Source organism: Ovis canadensis, chromosome 1 (assembly GCF_042477335.2).
Source record: "Ovis canadensis isolate MfBH-ARS-UI-01 breed Bighorn chromosome 1, ARS-UI_OviCan_v2, whole genome shotgun sequence".
NCBI lineage: Eukaryota > Metazoa > Chordata > Mammalia > Artiodactyla > Bovidae > Ovis > Ovis canadensis.
The window spans coordinates 220849855-220863830 of NC_091245.1; the positions used below are offsets into that span (position 1 = coordinate 220849855).

Consider the following 13976-nt stretch of genomic DNA (forward strand, 5'->3'; position numbering starts at 1 on the left):
TTTTTGGGTAAACATTGCTGAATTAAAGTACAGGATAATCATTTCTCTGATAGATAGGAATAGAGGAAATATTGAGCAGTCAAAGCATATGATGTGCCTGGCAAAAAACAGAGGCTCTATATATATTGGTCCTCAGGCTGCAGAACACTGGTCGGACCTTTTGTTAGCTGTGCCACTTTGGGCAATTATCTAACCTTGTTTTGCCCCAGTTTCCATATCTGTAAAGTAGGGGATAATAATTGCACTTATGTGTTAAGGTTATTGTAAAAGCTAAATGAGTTAATACATTTAAGATGCTTAGAACAAGCACCAGCATATAGTCCCCAACAAATGCTACTAGTTTTAACCATGATGACAATTTCTTTTTCTACTTTTACTACAGCGATACCATGATCAAGTGCTGGTTCCTAGTAAATAGGAAACTGTTTTTTTTTTTTTTTTAAATTTTAGTTTTTTATTTTTTAAATTTTAAAATCTTTAATTCTTACATGCATTCCCAAACATGAACCCCCCTCCCACCTCCCTCCCCATAACAACTTTCTGGGTCATCCCCATGCACCAGCCCAAGAGCCAGTGCACAGAGAGTGTTGTCAGGGGGTTATGCTTACAAACTGATCAAACTGAGAAATTTCGCTTGTGTATCTGGTCAGACTGAGCTTTGTTATCACACAGAGATCTATCGAAACAGACAGATAAACAAACAAATGAAACTCAGCCTCCTACCCGATTAAGAGAAGACTCTAAACTGAAATTATATGTTCTTTGGGGAGTGTGACAAGGCAAATTTTTTTGGGGGAGGGTGAGCTCTAGTGATTCACAGTAGATACTCATGTAACAATAAATTGACAAAAGGTGAGTTAAAGTTTTCTTGCAGGCGTGTTCTTCATGACAGAGCCTTAACAATATCAGTGTTCACTTATTCCTTAAGCAGGGTTGTGAAAATTAATGTTGGCAAATTTTCCAGAGGTATAATAGCCATGCAAAATAGTATTGTTATTTATATTACATGGCACATCTGTGCCGAAGGCAATAAATATATTATGCTAACCAGGCGGAAAACTAGTTTTTGGCTTTGGAAACTTAAAATATAAAGGTATGGGGAAATTAAAAAGAGAAATTAAAATTCACAGTGTGGTTTACAATGTAAAAATTTTTTAAGATCAATATATTAGTATATTTATAAAATTCTGTGGTTTTCATGATGCCTTCTGCCTTGGAATCAAATATTCTCACTCAAAGTTTACTTGAAGAGAAGTGGATTAGAGCAGTGTCACTTTAGGTCTACTTACTGATCAGGCAGCTATTTGGAAAATTTGAAATGAAAATGTTAAAAAAAATAGGAATTGAAATAATCTGTGTGGGATTGCAGCTGTTTTGAAACATTTTCCCTCTTTTGAAACACTGTAGTGCAACTTGCTGGGTGGAATATGATTTCACAGGAATTAAATAAAACAGGGTGGACAAAAAAGTTAAAATTAGTATGGATTTGTATCCGAGAATACAGAACCACCTGAAAATGGTCTTGACATTTTTTTCCTGTCTGAGAGAATTAAAATATTGTTATTTCTAAACAGCACTTAACAAATGGAAGGAAATGGCAACCCACTCCAGTATTCATGCCTGGGAAATCCCATTGACAGTGGAGCCTGGTGGGCTACAGTCCATGGGGTTGCAAAGAGTTGGAGGTGACTTAGCAACTAAACAGAAACAACAGCAACTGAATATCAACCATTCATTTAACCAATAGCTATTATACTTGAGGGCTTCCTTGATAGCTCAGTTGGTAAAGAATCTGCTTCCCAGTTGGGGCAGTATGTAAAGAGTCCACTAGCCAATGCAGGAGAGGAAAGAGAAGGCGCGTTCCATCCCTGGGTTGGGAGGATCCCCTGAAGAGGAAATGGCGACCCCCTCCAGTATTCTTGCCTGGAAAATTCCATGGACAGAGGAGCCTGTCGGCCTACAGTCCATGGGTTCACCAAGAGTCTGACATGATGTGCACACACACACACACACACACACGTGTGCCAGAAACAATTCTAGGTGCTGTAGATTCATTAATGAACAGTGCAGATAAAACTCCCTGCTCTCCCCAAAACCTAGCTCTCAAAAAGGGCTGAGTAGGGGCAATATTCAAAATAGTTTTCCTTAAACAACAACAACAACAAAAAATAGTTTACCCTGAGTCTAGGCACCAAACAAGTCAGACAGAACCTTCAGAATTATGACTTTGTAGGCACCCATAAGTCTGATAGTAACACCTGACTCTCTGGCCTGGTGTTAGGGACTCTCAGTGGGGTAGGGGTCAGAAGGCGGAACACAGATGAATATATAGTCTCTTGCCCTTAAGAAGCTTATGGTTTAATAAAGGAAATGAGCTATATACACACATGAGTAAAATAATAAATAGAATTTCAACAAACTTTTATTTTTATGAAATTTTCTTGGCGTTTTAGAGAAAGGAAATGCTGGACTTACATTCTGTCATTATCTGCTTCCACCCTTAAATCTTCAATCTGGCACTATTCAATTGCCTACTTCATTCCCATGCATTAAACTTCAGGGGTAATGACATCCATTTCTGGGATAATAGAATCATACATTTGGTAATGATTCAGTATTTGGCCTCTAGGCAGGTGAAGACACAAACCATCTAAGACAGATGGTCATTGCTCCTTTTAAAAAAAGATTTCTAAGCTCTCTAACCCATAACCTCTATTGGTCAACTCTTCCAGTACTTAATAACATTCTTGTATTTACTATTGTCAAGAGGGTTTTCTTTATTTTCATGGAGGACTGTTTCATCTTGTGCGATAATCTGTGGAAATGGAGAACCACCAGTCAGCCCTGTTCTCCTACGATCCCTTCACACTTTCTTCTTTATCACTTTCTTTGGGTGAATTAACTAGAATTTCTTTTATCTTTTCCTCTTAGGATCTATTTTTCATTCTGTTAGTGCTTTTTCATTGTTCATTGTAGTTCATTTTTGTTTGTAAAGGTGTAACTAGAATGCTGGGCTACATGGGGTATTTTGTATGGTTCTTAGCATTACTGACTTTAAGAGAAAGGATGACTTCTCAGTTGCTAAATTTTGTACCCAGTTGTTAAATCCCACCTTTTTAAGAAAGCGTCAGTAGTTTAATAGTAATACACTCAAGTTCAATATGTTCTAAGATCTTCAAACTTCTTTCTTTTGAGACTTTTCAGGCTTTCTCTAACCTTTACTTCATTTTCTTCTACCTGACTCTGTTCAACTTCCTTCTGTTTCTCAAAAACCACCTCTTTAACTTTTTTTTGTGTGTAATTTATTGTAAAGTTTATTGCTGTCTTTTAATGTTTTAGCTTGGCTTCCTGAAATGAGAATATCTCCTATATCCTTATTTTAGTAACAAGTGACAAAACTTGCTTATGAACTGAAGAATCTCATTAATGTTATATCAAATATGTTAACTAACATTACAGTGTATATGGTTTAAATTACTGTCAAAGTGCAAATTCATAGAATAAATGCATATATGTATATCTAGAACATTTGGAGTTTAGAGTGGCCAAAATTTGGCCATTTCGACCGTATGATTGTCATTTTGACTGTACTGGTACTGATTCAAATGTACCATGATTGTGACTGATTTTTTTTTTAAGAATTAGGCTACAATAAAATAGCTGTTAAAATTTGATTTTAAAGTATTTGCTAATCTTAAATATTATCAACTTGTAATTTCAGACTTTAATTTTCAGTTTGTGTACCTTTAGGAATAAACATAGGAGACTGGCCTGATAGAACTGTTTCTAGGTTGTGAGTGGGGATCTGAAAAATGATGGTATATTTGAGGGAGTAAGAAGAGAGAGAGGGAGAGAGAACGTGTTGGTTGTCAGTTGCTGGTTGTTTGGATTTCAGGTTTTTAGGAGTAGAATGTACAGCTGCACTTTGGTAAGTTTATGGAGTTGTGTGTGTGTGTTCTCGTTCCACATTTTCAGTATTATTGAAGGATATCTGTAGAATTATTATTGATTTCTTTAGTAGAAATAGAAGGTGAGAAATACCTTCTTAAAGACTAGGTACAAAAAAAGAGTATTACTACTCCCACTACATTCATTTATTCACTTTAGTTACTCACAGAGTGCCAGGAAATTTGCTAGTACTTTATAAAACATAATCTTTTAATCCTCCACTTTGTGATTGAAGAAACTGAGGCTCAATGAGATTCAGAATGTTTCTCAACATTATAGAGCAACCAGAGCTTGTTCCTTCCCTAGGTTGTATGTATAGTTTTATCTGTGCCAAGCAATCTTTCTTTTGTTCATTTGCTCTTTTGCTGCATGTGTGTATATCTGTAAATCACTTGCATTTCTTTTTATTTAAGTTTAGGGAGATACGTGATATTTAATTTTGTTGTATATACTAGGTGAGCAAAATGAAATCCCAAATAGATGTGCTGAAATTGACAAATCATAAAGAAGGCTCTAGAGAGACCCTGTGTGATATGCTGCTTGTGGCTGATACTTCTGAATCAGGGGTCAAATATGACCAGGGTTTGCTGAAAGCTTCCCCATCATGGAGAGCTACAGGTGAAAAGATGAACCATTGTGGACTTGGGCTGGATCACACAGAGGCAGGAAGTGTGTGGGCCCTTGTAGAGCCCAAAGTTTGTTTAATGGATGCTTAGTGCTCTTTGAGGATAAATAGTACACAGTTTTGTAGGATAAACTAAAACAGGAATAGCAGTTTCTTCTTTTAGGGTTCCCTCGTTAAAGTTCTCTGTTAATTTCCATTCTCCCCATTACTCTAACTCGTTCCTCTGTACTCATTTTTCTATTTTTCCCCATTTCACTTTGCCCTCATTTTGCATTTTTGGACCTTAATCATCCATGTTACCTTCTTCTTTTAATTTTTGATTTATTTGTTGCTCCTCTTTCCCCTCCTCTTAATCCACCTCTCTCCTGTCCCCCTGATACCCTTATTCTTCCATTTCTTCTTAGTTTCCTCTCGGTTGATATTCCCTGCAAAGAGCTGTCTGGGTCCCTTGACCTCACAAGAAGCTCTCTGACGAAACGCTTAAGAAAAACAAGGTATTATGTATTATCCTACACATTCAGCAATCGCCCTAGCAATTTAGTAACTACACTCCAATTTAAACCAGGCCTCAAGGCAACAAAAATTGCACCAAATGCCAACTAATTTACCAGACTTATAGAAGGAATATTTGGGAGCCTCTTGCCTTCAACCCATCTGATTCGTATTATTGACTCATTTAGAAAACAGAAAGTGAACAGAGACACGTTTTTAAGGAGTTTGGTTTCATGCAAATGACTTGCAATTGCAGCCCATTATTTTTATACCACGACTTCATTAGTCATATCCCTGTCAGACCTGTGACCAGTGTCAAATGTTTTCAAAAAGCGCACCAGGACAAGCATGGAACTCATCAGCCAGTGTCAAAGGTCGTGCTCATTAAGGAGTCAAAATGAAAACTTTCAGTGTCTCTAACACATCGCATAGCTCTCCCTGGTACTCCCACCCCCACTCCTGAAACCCAGGGCTGGCTAAGCACCTCCAGTTCCCCAGACATCCAAATAAGATCAAGATGACAGGGCAAGAAAATGAATAGGGCTCTTACTTGGCTGGACTTCATAATCTGGTCCTGATTGAAACAACCAGAAAGCTGTTTGCCAGGTCTTATAGCACCATTTCCTGAGGTTAAACATAACATCTCAAAATGAAGCAATTAGGGATTTCTCTAAAGCAGGAGTCTTCAGTAATTAAAAAAGAAAAAGGCAGAAAGAAAGAAAGAAGAGAATGAAGACTATTTTTGTAGGTGCTGATTGGGCATGACGTAGGAGTTTGATAGGGGAGGGGAAGCAAGTTTTTTTTTTCCACCTGGAAGTTAAAGTTTTGATCATGGAAGCAGGAGGGGAAAAGAAGTTGTCTGTAACAGTGCTGTGAATTTTAAGGAATTTGAGATCCAGAGATAATTAGAATAAAACCAGCTTTCCTCAATTGTACAATATGAGCATATCAGCGACTTGGTGATGCTTTTGGGGTTTGTTTTGTTTTGAATCTGACTGCTTTTCTGAAGAGTTCTCCACTGAGTGAGCACAGTCACGTGCTGTCATGCTGGGTGCCATTTCCAAAGGGCTCAGGGGGTGTTTTTCCCCTTCAGTATCTTCTTCAGGCTGCACTGGTATTGGATTTGGGTTTCTTGGAGGCTTAAAACATGGATTACATCCCACCCCTACTTATGTAGCTGGTTACAGTAGCTTTAAGATTGACAAACAGGTATTTCCAGCTTCACATGGGGTGAATGTTAGGAAAGGCTCTCGTCAGTATGATATTTTGCAAAAATGAAACACAGTGCAATTTAACAATAGTGAATGTCAAAATGTGGTGACTCTATATTGATTTCTAGAGAATGCACAGTCTGCTCTCAGATTCAGAAGTCGTTTGGGGCAACTTGATCTAATTCTGTGGTTATGTCTGTGACTTTCGCTCTGCTTACTTAGTCACTAAATTAATTCATTATTCACACTTGGATGAGGCTCTTTCCTGGCCTCCATGAGCTACCTCTACAGGGAAATAGGTACCCTGTGAAAGCATTTTGCTTCATACTTATTTTCTAGACTCTTGTTTATAAATCTTCTTTGACTCATCTTCTATTATTTTGATGCAGGGATATTTTTAGGAAAATGGGAGATGAACATTTTATTTCGTGTACCAATCTATCTATATATATATACTTAATTTTAAACTTAATTTATTTGTGTTTGATTGTGTAGTTTGTGGGCTTCTCATTGAGGTGGCTTTTCTTGTTGCAGAGAACAGGCTCAGTAGTTGTGGTACACAGGCTTAGTTGCTCTGCAGCATGTGGGATCTTCCTGGACCAGGGATCAAACCCATGTTCCCTGCTTTGTCAGGTGGATTCTTAGCCACTGAACCATCTGGGAAGTCCCTCTGTATTTATATTTTATATGTGACGTTCAGATGTCTTCATGATGAGCTGAAGAAGAAAGGAGCAAGTTTGTGAGCAGTCTACAAAATGCATTTCTGGCTATTGTTACGTGACAGCAACCGTCTCATGATTGCAACCCAAGTGAAAATCTGTATGTCCTAACCAGGAAGCGTGGTTTTAAGCCTCTGCATTCACTCTGAAGTTCATTCATAAATTTATGTGCCACATGCAAAGATTCTATTAATAAAGTGGTGAGCCTCCCACACTAAGGATAGTGTCAGATATTGCCTGTAAAATGGGATTCTGATGCTGGATTCCAGTGTACCATCCTGTGGGTCACTAGCACTCTGTATGGTGTTCACAGAGGGCTCTGTGCTCAGCGCTTGGCAGAGAGGGACACTTCACATTAATAATCGGGGCGTGGGGATTTTTGTGGAAGCCTCTATTGAGCTGTAGAAGATAGATCTAAAAGGTGAGTTGAAAAAAGAGGTGAGGGACTTTCTTCTCCTGCAGCTCCTCGAAGACCTGGAGCAACTGGAGGCGAAGCGGCAAGCGCTAAACGCCCGGGTGGAGGAGGGCTGGCTCTCGCTCTCCAAAGCGCGCTATGCAATGGGTGCCAAGTCAGTAGGGCCCCTGCAGTATGCGTCCCACATGGAGCCCCAAGTCCGCGTCTGCACCGGCGAGGCTCAGGACGGACTCCAGAAGTTCTGGATGGTGAGAGCCGGCACCCAGACTCCAGAAGAAGTGGGATCCCGCGAGGCAGCTCTGCGCAGGCGCAAGGGTCTCCCAAGGACCCCAGAGCCAGACTCCTCCCCAGCTCCCCAGAACCCTTTGAAATGGTTTGGAATCCTGGTGCCTCACAGTCTGCGACAAGCTCAAGCCAGCTTCCGGGAGGGTCTGCAGCTGGCTGCAGACATGGCCAGCCTTCAGAGCCGCATCAGCTGGGGTCGAAGCCAGCTCCAGGAACTCCAGGAGAAACTCAAGCAGCTAGAACCCAGGGCTCCCTGACCTGTCACCACAGAAGCAAGGCAGTGGGAACAGCTATTCTTCGATGTGGCTCCCTTATCAGCCCTTCCTCCTTCACAGATTGCCCGCCACCCGAACTAACTCCTGCTCCTTAATACTTCTCTGGTCTGCATGTTTCCAACTTTGTTAGGTGGGGAAGGCTGAAGAGGCAAACTGCATAATGTTGAAAGTTACTACTGTGAAACCACTTGTAAACTCACATCCATGTAGAGCAGTCACAAAGCTGTTAGGTTAGTTCATATTATTGAACAATAACAACTTCATGCATCAGTTAGCTGTGGTTTTTCATTACTGGATGAAATACTACACAGCTAGTGGCAGGGAAGGACAAGAAGTAGGTGCTTCAGTTTCTCTAGATCCTTAAAACTGACTTTGATGGAGGAAAAAAAACATACATAGCTACACAGATCAGGACAGAATGATTCTGCACTGATAGAAAAACACACATACCTAAGTAGATGGGGAATGCTTAGCAGGTTTTAAGCCAGAAAGTAAAAAGGATCTGACCTAAATTTTCAAGGGAACTCTTTCAAGAGACCATTCAGGTTTTTAAACGACTGCTTTTGCCTTTCAAGAATGAGTCTTAATTTGTTGTGGGGCCAGAAACTCTGTGTCCTGGCTTCATTTTTCTATGGGCTTGTTGATATTTTTAGCAGTTTCTAGGAGCTTATGGGGATGTTAGTTTTTTGTTTATGAGATGTATCTTTTTTTCCCAGTTTTTGTGTTTTAACTTTACTTATGGTGGGTTTAACTTTTTGTTATAAAACACATTGCATTAAACTGTACAGAACAGTTGAATAGCGTAATGAGTAAGGTGAAAGCTCTCTCAGCTCTTGGGTGTTTAAATCAAGTTTCTTAGAACAGTTGAAATTATCAGGTAGCTGTTTTATGATTTCTGGCTTTGGGATTGCAGTTGATGGGATAATAAGGGAATTCTCCAGTGTTTTCCTCAAGAACTTCTGTATTCAAGTGAAGTATGGGGTGAGTCCTGCAGTCAACTTCCTCTTTTCTACCATAGTTCATACAGTGGACCATCCTTAGCGCTGATTTGAAATGCCACCCTTTTCTTTCGATTAATCCCAGTGTTGTATACCCCTACCATATTTTGGCATTTCCATTTTTTTTCATTTATCTTAATGTAAGTTAAGACACAGGTACCAGTGTGTTAACACAGACGCTGTTTTAATTCTTGAGCCTTTAATAAAAATACACTTGAATCGCAAAAAAAAAAAAAAAAAAAGAGGTGAGATGAAGTGGTTGTTTTTAAAAAGATTTTTTTATTGGCATGTAACTGCTTTACAGTGTTGTGTTTCTGCTCTCCAACAGCATGAATCAGTCATATGTATACATATATCCTTTCCTTCTTGAGCCTCCCTCCCACCGCCCCCCCACCACCCGACCCCTCTAGGTCACCACAGAGCAATGAGCTGAGCTGCCTGTGCTTTACAGCAGTTTTCCACTAGCTGTTTTCCACATAGTAGTGTATATATGTCGATACTACTCTTCCAATTCATCTCCCCACCACCCCCACGCCCCACATCCACAAATCCATTCTCAACGTCTGCGTCTCTATTCCTGCCCTGCAAGCGAAAGGGTTGTGTTGTGTGAACACTTCGTGAACATTTTGTGTGGTCTTGTGTGTGTTGAGCAGAACCTCTGCCTCCTCTATTCCACTGTTTACAGGCCAGCTAATTTGGGCCTCACTGATCCTTACCTGTGGATAGTGGTGGAATATCTTGTGAAGTCAAAAGATTCCTGACATTTTTGTCTGGGCCCCTGAAGAAGAACTCAAAGGCTTTCACTGTGAAAGGGGTACTTTGTGTTTTCTTTCTTTGGGAGATTAACAATGGTGGTATACTCTTTGGGTTCTGGGGCTCACCCCTTTACCTGCAGCCTATTGGTTTCCCAACAGGGAAGCATCATATCCTTGCTGTGAATCTGTGATTGATGCCCTTGGCCTGGGGGCTCCCCTCTTTCCCCCTTCAGGAAACAGGAGGGCTAGAGAGATAGCGCTCAAGTTTTCTTTCACAGTCCCCGTTTCCTAACTTTAATCACCTTCTGCTGTGGGAAAGAGATGAGATGAGGCCTAAAAAACAGATCATTGTCCGCCTCCTAGATTAATGCAGAGAAAGCGGTATTGTCTGTTGAATGGATAAATCTTCCTGCTGTCACTCAAAACCTAAATTCAACGCTACTTCATTTCTAAGAGGCTTATCTTCCTTGAATAGACCCTTGCAGCTCAAGTAAGAGGCGATGTAATGAAGCGTGTTTTTTTCTTAAGTAAGAAACCTGCGGCAAAGAAGAGGGGAAGACTGTGCAGCTGTTCCAAAGGGGCTCTGCAGACTCTCGAAAGACTGGTCATTTATCTGGTCTTGCATGACATCAAATGATAGAAGATCAAGTTCAAAATCTGCCAGCGCAGCTCAAAAGGGCTTCTTCGTCTGTTAATTACATAATGGTTATTAACATACAATGTTGTGCAGCTGGGAATCGTATCAAACGTTAAAGGAAAAATATTGCTGTGGCTTTCAGCACTTCCCCTTTGCTCTGTGTTTATTAGGAGGCAAAGATCTTGGGAAATGGCAATGGTTCTCCTTGAATCTGAAAGTTAATATTGATGCCATAATATGTTGTTAAATGAGAGGGCCACGAGACAGGTGGGTATTAGGCAGATGGATGCTGAGATCATCGAAGAGTATACCCCTTTGTGTACACTTGTATTTAATTCAGCAGTCCCGACAATGTGGGTTCGCTGACTTTTTCTGGAAAGTTAAATACATGCAGTATGCACACATACAATTACTATAAATAATTGCTTGTTTACTTTGGTCTAGTTCAGGCTACTGTATGACGCTGAAGCTTAATTTGAACTTTGGAATAGATGTCAAGATTTTCATCACTGCAATAAATTTTACTGGATAAGGATAATTTTAGCAATATTTCATCATCCACTGGCTTGAGTTTGTGTGTACAAGTTACAAAATTACGTTTAAATAAGTCTTGCTTTATTAGTCTGTGTGTAATTAAAAGGCACCACTTTTAAGCTTAGAACTACCAAAAGGAGGCCCTATCCCTCTGGAAAAAAGTAGTTTAGAAAGATTTGAAAGCCTAAAAAATTTCTGTGCTTCCTGGTAATTTCCCCCTAAGAATGATATCTTGAATTGTATCATGTAAGTAGTCCTGATGGAGTTTTAATCCATTGGGTAACTGAGCTTCAAGGAAATATTGGCAGTAAAATTATTTTTAAAACCTGTACTTTGTGATTTCCAGTCTCAGTCATACACTTCTACATTTTTAAAAGACAATTACTTTGTAACTGTTAGTGGGCAAATCTTATAATTTAGACTACCTCTAACTTATAGCAATTAATTATCTAATCCCTTGATGTTTATGACTATAAAGGCAAAATTAACAGTGAACAATTAATAAAAACAATAATCCTCCTTTCTTTGTACCAAGTATCAGCTCTGATATTTTTTCACGTACTGCAGCTTTGATTGTTCATCCTAATTTGGCTGAGGAATGCATATCTGTTGATGTTAACTGATAATCCCCCAATTTTAATTTAGTCATTAACTTTGACATTTTCTCCAACTAAAACTATCCTTTGGGTAACGAACACCGTGCCCTATTAACAGATTTGAAGTTTACGTCTCCAGTCTTCTGTAAGTCCTCTGTCACAATAACAAGCAGAGAAATTTTGAGAAGGTGTACAGTATTATGGGGAGGAAGTGGAAAGTACATAGAAAATAGACAAATTATTCTACATATTTCTGAGAGTTGCATGATTTCAAATAAGAGTCTATTCTATGAAACTGAACCCTTGGTTGGATTCTGTGAGCTTCTGATCACTATCTGATCACTCACTCGTTCAGAATACCGCCAACGGGGCCCCGCACTGTGGGTCTGCACTTTTGTGAGCCCTCCACCCATATGCCTGCTGTTCACTGAAGGTGACCCGTGCAAAGGCCAACTTTGTGGGGTCTTAGACAGTTGTAGATTCAGTAAGTTCAAGAAGGGCCGAAGGGAAGAGACTTAGCTGGATGTTTAGTGTAAATATTTCTACTGATAGAAACGCAGCTTGTTGCGTGTGAGGCTCATGGGATCTCAGTAATATTATCTTTTTTATCCAAAAAGCAGCGTGTTGTCTGCTTCTCAATGCTAGGACTCTGGCAGAATAATAGCTTTTGAAGGACTTACTATGTGCTGGGCATTTGCTAAGCTTTTTCTATATATTAACTCATTTTATCCTCACATCAGTCTGTGAAATATGCTACTGTTATTTTTCTTATATCTGTTGAACGGAGGAGGAACCCAAGGCAGGGACATATTAATCGATGTACTTAGAGGGACACAGAACTAGGATTCAAACTCATAAAGTCTGGCTTCAGGGTTCATACTCTTAACTACTCTAAGCCATGACAAAGGAAGTTTTAGCAAGTGAAGAAATTGATACTGTTAGCAGATACCTTGGCCAGGTTAATGCTGTGCTTACATAGATCTACGCTGGTTATTTGATATTAAATAACTTCAAATCCTCAATGTTGTGGATGACATTTGTTATTCTTCATCTCTGTGTGTATTTGTGTGTTAGATGCAACTTTATGAAAACTGATGGTGATTTCTGAGCATGAACCATGGGTGATTCATGTAAACTTCCCAAATTTCAGTAAAATAAATAATCGCATACTCCAATGTTATACAGAGAAACACATTTTAAATGCCTACCATGGTACTTGGTACATCTGTATGATTGGAGGTGAAGCAGAAGGCTGAGGTTTAAGTCAATAGTTAAGTAATTAATGCTCTGCCATTAGAAAATTCATTATTTGCTGCAGAATGTCATGAAGTTGAGGGAGACCGCGTCTCATTGTAAGGTATGCACAACCTTCGAACTCTGGCTGAGTGAAAATTCTAACCTTTTTTGAAATGCCATGCTGTACCAAGGCTGCTCTGGGACCTGGGGTGCATTTCATCTTGAACTATGAATTGCAAAGATTTTTATTGTCTTCTGTCACAAACACAGCGTCCTTTTATTGTGGTTTTTGATGCGTTAAATATGTTTTTATGGCCCCCTATGTCTATTGTGCCTAGCATACTGTTGGTACTTAATAAACGTTAAATAATAATAATATATGTGCATATGAGATTTGTGGAAAGAAATGACATACTGTTTTAGGGATCTAAGATTGTTCTTCTGGTGCCTGGGGAAAACATACAGATGAGCATATTACTGGGAATAGATGAGAGGGAGCCATCAATAGCAATGTCATCTTCCTAAAATATGATGTGGCTTCGTCAGCACAAATCATAAACCCCATCTCCTCCCTTACCTCACTGTAGAACTCTAATGTGGGAAGTTGAATTCCTGGATTAATAGAAATAGGTATCCAGGCACTTTTGAATTTGGCAAATCAACAAATGACGCTGTCTTTTCTTGCACATCAGTAAATTTGTACAGTTTATAGTGAAATGCCAGAGTAAGCTCTGGATTGTTTCTTTTGAACTGTTCCGGGAACCCATCTAAGAAGGTTTTGCGGGTGTTCTGCTTTATCCTCTGGGATGAAGAGGAGGGGCCCCAGACTCTGGCTTTTTAGGGACCATTTCCCCCTTGGCTGATATCTTTGTCAGTAAGGAGCCACCTGTATCCGCATGCTTCCACCGAGCTGAGCCTCACACCACTTCACCAGATCCCTTCCTTTAGGAGCTGGACGTAGCCCAGAATATCAGCTCCCCACGTTGTGCCAAAAGTCCTTCCAAGTCCAGCTCAGAGGTGTTTGTATAAGATAAAAACGGGACAATGTGGCATCTCCAGACGGCTCATCTGTTTACATGTGTCATTTGGCTCAGCCCCGGTGTTAGCTCACCAGCAAAGAAGGCAGGAAGACGTGCAATCAAGACTCTCTGATTCATCAGGCCTGTTCCTCTTTTGGGATACAATGTTGGTATTCTCTGCCAGTCCTCCAAGAGTCTGGTTTTTTTCAGTCTCTCAGGAAAATGTTTAAA

The 13976-nt window shown here is 39.8% G+C and overlaps 1 protein-coding gene and 1 pseudogene across 13 annotated transcripts in view; both read left to right on the forward strand.

The window, feature by feature from the left end:
- Positions 1-13976, forward strand: part of MECOM (MDS1 and EVI1 complex locus) — a 635653-nt gene that overhangs the window by 83767 nt on the left and 537910 nt on the right. The gene's annotated exons all lie outside the window — the stretch shown is intronic.
- Positions 5045-8768, forward strand: LOC138424237 (coiled-coil domain-containing protein 115 pseudogene; annotated as a pseudogene).